General features: G+C 40.4%; 1 long non-coding RNA gene across 1 annotated transcript in view; it reads left to right on the forward strand.

Annotated features, from left to right (window-relative positions):
• Window positions 1-4,648: 4,648 nt before the first annotated feature.
• Window positions 4,649-6,770, forward strand: part of LOC140618942 (uncharacterized) — a 51,914-nt gene continuing 49,792 nt past the window's right edge. Inside the window, exon 1 of the long non-coding RNA XR_012018918.1 lies at window positions 4,649-5,923. This is a non-coding gene — a long non-coding RNA (uncharacterized lncRNA). The remainder of the gene's footprint in view (window positions 5,924-6,770) is intronic.

Below are 6,770 nucleotides of genomic sequence, written 5' to 3' on the forward strand. Positions count from 1 at the left end.
AATTAGATCAACTATTTTTTTTTAAAGATTTTTATTTGAGAGAGAATATGAGCAGAGGGAAGGGTAGAAGGAGAGGGAGAAGCAGGCTCCCCGCTTGAGACACAAAACACATGAAAAATACGTGAGCAGAGAGCGCATCTTGGGGTTCGATCCCAGATTCTTGGAATCATGATCTGAGCTGAAGGAAGATGCTTCACTGACTGAGCCACCCAGGCGCTCCCAGATCAACTATTAGAAATAGAAATGAGCTAAGAGACTTGGAGTGACCAAAGTATGAAGAAGGATCCTGAGAGAGAGAAGATCCTGAGATCCTCCTGATTAAAATAACTAAAATGTTAAATCAAATATAAAAAGTAGGTTTTTAAAAAATAAACTACAGGCCTGGCATAGGTTGCTCCCTAACAAAGTGGAAATAGAAAACTTGAGCTTGGCAGGCAGGGGAGCACCCAAATGGCTTCTATCTTCAAGGCTTCTACAAAACCCTGGAGACCCTCTGCTTCAGTTTTTACAACTCTCTAGGGCTCCTGGGGAAGGGGATAAAGCCTGGGACCTAGTCAAAGTCTATTAGAAAGTTGCCTTGAGGGGGAGAGGGGACAAGCTTTATGACACTGCTGATTTTTGTAGGCATCATATGGTTCAATCTACTTACAGTGGACCCTGAATCCAGCTAGGAATAATGGCATAAGGAAATAACCCTGCCAGACATAAGGAGACAGCAGAGACTTGCCTATCTTGACCCTGGCACTGGGTAGAGAGAAATAAAAAGCTCTCTCCTGAGAATTCACCACTAAAATGTTTAGGTCTGAGGCTTCATTTCATGATACCTGTACAATCTGAAAACTTTCAAGTGAGGAATTTATTAAGGTTTCTGTATTATCACTGTCACAGTCTATCTGCAGAGGCAAACTCCATCTTGGCTGACAAACTCAACTTCCATCCAGGCCACAGAGACTGCCCGTGGGCAAAGACGCAAGGAAAAGTGGGCAGCTCCCACTCAAAGGTCACAAAACACATGAAAACAACAATGAAAAACCAGTAGGAGTAACAAGCCATAGAAAAAGACCCCCTGAAACTTCAGATATTGGAATAATCAAATGGAATATAAAGTAACCATGGTGATTATACTTAGAGAAATAGAATATAAGACTTAAAAAAGATTACCAGGGGAGCACCTGGGCAGTTCAACTGGTTAAGTGTCTGCCTTTGGCCCAGGTCATGATCCCAGCGTGCCAGGATGGGGATTGAGCCCCAAATCAAGCCCCATATCAGGCTCCCTGCTCAGCAGGGAGTCTGCTTCTCCCTCTCCCTCTGCCCTTCCCCTCCTTCCACTCATGCTCTCTTTCTGTTGCTCTCTCAAATAAATAAATAAAATCTTTTTAAAAAAGAAGATTAGCAGGGAAGCAAATGACAACAAATGACCATGCAGATTTTTGAAAAAAAGAACAAACCAAGTGAGGAGAAAATGAGTAAACTAGAAGCTATAGCTGAAGATAACCATTCAGAATGCTTAGGGACAGGGATGGAAGAGAGAGAGAGGTTACAGGGAAATGGAAGAATGGGGCCTAACATGTGTTATTATCAATCCCAAAGGACAGAGAATGTGAAGCGCAAAGATAGTAACCTCTGAAGCTAAACAAATAGAAAAAAATAGAGGAAAAAAAGACAAGAGGAGAACCCCCCCCATCATACCCCCAAAAACCTAAAATGGGAATTGAGCATGTCAACATGGATAAACCTCTAAAAAAAAGTCAAGAAGCATTTGGCTGGCTCAGTTAGAAGAGCGTGAGACTTTTGATTTTGTGGTCATGAGTTCGAGCCCCACATTGGGTATAGAGATTACTTAAATAAAACTTTCTAAAAAATTGAAAGAAAATATTGCAAGAAGACATTCACAGAAGGATATACACAGCATATATAAAGTTCACAAACTGGCAAAACTTAATATATTGTTTAGGGACACAGACAATAAAAAGCAAGGAAATGATTAATTTCAGATTCAAGATAGTGGTTAACCCTGGAGGGAGTAGATGTAATTGGGTAGGTACACCCAGGCGGCTCCTAAGATATTGGTAGTATTCTATTTCTTAACCCAGGTGTGGGCACATTGGTATTTTACATACGTTTCTATTGTATTCAGATATTTCACCAAAAAAAAAAGACACTAAAAAATATACAGAATATGAAACATGTAACATAAAATGGTAATATACCTTGATATACATACAGTGAAATACATTTAATTAAATTGTACACACAATCAAGAAACAAGGAAAGCAGCCTGGGACCCCCTCAATGAAAAACCCTGGCCTTCTAAGATGTTGTATTCAGATCTACAGCATCTTTCCTGATCTGTCCCATGATGCAATGCTAAGAAGGGAAAGCCAGCTACATAATCCTAAAGTGATGACCTGTTTGACTATCAGGAGAGAGCTTAGATTAAAATCCTTAGCTAGTTAGATATTAAGACAAGGCATCACAAAGCTGAGAAAGCTCTAATGGTTAAGTTGTGGTGACTTCTTACCGATGCTGGTCTACAAACCCAGACCTGTAAGCAGTAGTTCTCAAAGTGTTGGCTTCAATCCTTGGGGACTGAAGCTGGTGGGGGACGAGCCCCCAGGCTCTGCTTTTACAGAGCCATTGTGACTTTATTCACTTTACGTATGTCTTTGATAGGATTTTGTTGGAAGAGTTCCACCTGTCAGTATGAACAGCATTGTCTTAGCGGAATCCTAGCTTTCTGGAGTTGGGAAAAGAATGCAAATCTCCTTTCTCAACTCTGTGTAAATGCAGAGGTGACCAAAATGTGCACCTAGTAAGCCATGTGCACTGCAGCAATCATAAGATAGCTGGCTTTCTTTCCTGTTTCGTCCTCATTCCATTGTCTTGGGAAATACCCAATGGCTCTAGAAGAGCAGTAAGAACAGGAGTCAAGCTGATGAGCAAAATCTAGCCAAACCCGATCCACGGATCCATGCATCTTATCATTTACGTTGCATGGTCTCCCAACTAAGAAACTATTTGAGTCAACTCCAACTATCCCTTAATCATTAGTTAGCACTAAACGTGAGAATATACTGGTGTCTGTAGGTGGGTCAATACTTGGAAAGATGTGATTTCATTTTGGTAAGTATCAGTTTATCAAATTTGTCTCCTCTGAAGGCTCCTGGAGTTGGCGAATGGAGCAAATCTCCAGCAGATAGCAAATGAACTTCTGCCAACCTCAGCAGAAACAGCTTTAACCCACCCGTTCTCCTGCCACACCTACCTAACTTGCCAGGGTTTTGCTGGAAAGGTCAAGCAGCCAGTCTGTCCCAGAACATAATGACTGGTTACTGTTCTCTTGTATACCAGCCCTGAACAACTGGTGTGTGGGCTGGTCTTCTCTGGGAGACATGGTATTTGATACTGTGCTAATTGGGTGGCTAGAAGAAAAAAGGAATGCGTTTTAAAGTGGCTCCTTAGAATTTTTTCTACAGCTGTGCCAAATATACATCTTGGCTGAATGATTATTAAAATTCTGTATTGGTCACGGCCAAACATCACTATAAGAGAACTAGTTGTTTGTGACACAGGAATGAGTGTGAAATCTAGCCAGAAAAAAAAAAAAAAAAACTTTATCAAACTGTCTGAATTTTCCAAAGTTTGACATTAGGCAGGAATGGAACTTTCTTAGCACCATCAGTTGATTTACTGTTCCTATGGCATCTGCACGTTTGTAATACTAAGTAATGCTCATTTTTACCTGAGGTTGATGGAAGAGAATGTTGTCTTGTGGCTGCCCCTACCACTGAATATTATGTTCTAATAGTAAGATAGTGACTTAGGCCCATCTTCCTTAGTTCCTAGACTTTAAAAAATCTGGTTGATGATTCAGTTGTACACAATCCCTCTATCTCAAGCTTTGTGTACTGCAAGATGCGTTCTATTTTCAGAAGCACTTAAGATTTTTGCCATACTATTTCCAATCTTTTGCATGCCTATTTCAAAATTCCTAAAGACTTTTAAGCTTAAAGTTCTTTCAAAAAAAAAAAAAGTTCTTTCAAACTTATCTAGATAACATTTTTCTACTTACTGCGTTCTTAAACTTTCGGATTACAGAAGTGTTCAAAACTAACTGAAGTGCTTTCATCCTGTAACATATATACTTCAAATAACTGACAAGTGACATAATCTGCACAACTAAAATGCTTACCTGTATTTGAAATTGATATATGCAAGAAATCCAAATGCCACGTTTGAACTACACAGCAGCCATCGTGATCAGCTAAACAGCAGTCATTTCTGTGACCACCCAATTGTTTATCATGCACTGATTCAGGAATGCCAGGAAGTTTCATTCCATTGGTCTTAGGATGTGGTTGAAAGCACTAATATCGTCTTCATTTTTATTCATCTGAAGCTGACATAGCAATCCACCAGGGGTGAATGAAAATCTATTTTTGCCTATGCTCAGACAAGTTTTCCCAAGTTCCTTTTTTGTGGCCATTGATGTAAATCTTAGAAATATCCTTCAATATCTTTCAGCTGCTTACTGAATGCTCATTATGTATAAGCCATGTATTAGGCACCTTATATGGGTTTTCAATCTTCACAATCCAGTCAGTATTCATAGTTCTCTATTTTGCAGGTGAGGAAAGCAAAGCCTGGGGTGTCCTATTCTTCTGGTCTAGGTTGATGCATACATCTGACGTACAGAACTGAAAAAAAGCAAATCATGAACCCTGCAGATTCCAGCTAGCTGGTTTGCAAGACTGAACGAACTTTGGGTCTGCCTTTTCCAGACGTGGGGAAATGGGCACATTGGGCTTCAAACCTTTTATTTTTTTAAGATTTATTCATGAGAGAGAGAGAGAGAGAGAGAGAGAGAGAGAGGGAAGCAGGCACAGACAGAGGGAGAAGCAGGCTCCATGCAGGGAGCCCAACATAGGACTTGATCCCGGGACCCCAGGATCACACCCCGGGCCGAAGGCGCTAAACCACTAAGCCACCCGGGCTGCCCGCATCAAACCTTTTAATCTACTTTTTGGAAGAACTCGTCTTGCCCACTCTGCCTCAGTTTGCCAGCTATTATCTTATCTTCACTTCCTAGCAGTTTCCTTTCAACCTTCCATCATAGTTCCACAGTAGAAAAACTCAGGTGATCTTTCCTTCCCTCAGTCTGAATTCTGTGCCTTCTTCATGACTCAACACTCAATCTTATTTGTTTCTAATTCCCATGTCCCATATTCCATTTATGTATCTGTAACTATGAAGTATGCCATGTCTGCATCTCTGTGGTTCATTGACAGGCGGGCCTAGTCAAGTAAGTACAAACCAGTGATTGCAAAAGATAGGTTTCAACTATATGATACAACTATTTAGCTACATAAGGATAGCTATCATCCTTCTAAAGGTGTTGTACTGGTGCAGTCATCTTGAGAGCAAGAATACTCAAAAAAAAAAAATCACACAGAAGAAAACTAGAATTTAAAATATTACATTCAACAACTGCATGTTTCCTGGTTGTTTCTTTTGTATCTGCTGAAAATATCTATCAGTGTTTTATGTGCAGTTAGTGCTCACAAGTACTTGGCTTGGCTGTCCATGGCTTAGTATCAGGTCATTACAGGCTATATATAATAGGTAGGTGCTACTTAGTACCTTAGAGAATTTAGATATTCAACCACATGAAACAACTGAGATTAATGATAAAGTGACAAACAGTGAATAATACTATTATGAGTCAAGCATTACTCTGAGCACACTACATCATTTCATTCAAGAGTCACAATGAGGCAGGTGCTTTCTAAGAGACACTGTGGCTCGGCATTTAAGTCACACTCAAATCGCACAGCCAGGAAAGGAGCCATGACCTGGACAGAATGTAGCCAATGGCAGATGTGACCAGATGCACATGAAGAGAAATTACAAGTGAGAATGTAAGGTTAGTGCAGAATAGGATTTATAAGGGAAGGCGCCAAGTTCTTTGGTCATATACTAGTTTCAAATAATTAGCGTCTAAGATCGCATGTCCTAAAACAAAGGTTGATTTTGTTTCCTACTTACCTGGTGCTGTGTCCTTTCTCAAAAAATTTTAATCAAGCTACCACTTCACGTTCTATAACCTGGGTAAAGAGGCCCAATTTTATTAACTATAGAATTCTGAAATCCTAGAAGTGACACAACTGATAATGTCCAGGGCACAGACTAAGGACACATGAAATCTGCCTTTGACATAATCAAATGCTGCTCATCTTTCTTCCTATAGTTAAAGAGGTCTGGGAGAATATGATAAAGTAAAATAATACAAGTTTGGATTTGTCACAATGTGGACAATGAAAAACCCTGGCAGGTCCAACCTCTCTGGCTGACAGGAGCATGCTGGAAGGGAAGTTGTGGCCAACGCCTCAAGACCAGAGACTATTAGTGCAGATGGGAGGCTAGACCCCAGCAGCCCTGTGCTTTTCTATCAACATGCCATCACTAGTTCAAACAGTCCCTTACTAGGAGGATTTCCTCCTATTCCCCGAGGGAAACCAGGTTTTGATAGAAGAAAGTGCTTTGCAAATGACATGCTCTTTGCCCACTTTTAATGTAAGAAATTAATACGCACTTCACAAAATTGTGACACATGTAGTATGATAGAACACTGTGTTCCATACAAATTGGGGAATAGAGAACAAAGAACTGTGCATGCAAATACTGGTGGGTTGAGCCCGAAAAAGAAAGTTGTTCAAGTGAACCCAGACCAACAGATAACTATGGGTGCAGGTGACATGGCAGCTCAGCAA

This window comes from Canis lupus, chromosome 27, assembly GCF_048164855.1.
Source record: "Canis lupus baileyi chromosome 27, mCanLup2.hap1, whole genome shotgun sequence".
Taxonomy (NCBI): domain Eukaryota; kingdom Metazoa; phylum Chordata; class Mammalia; order Carnivora; family Canidae; genus Canis; species Canis lupus.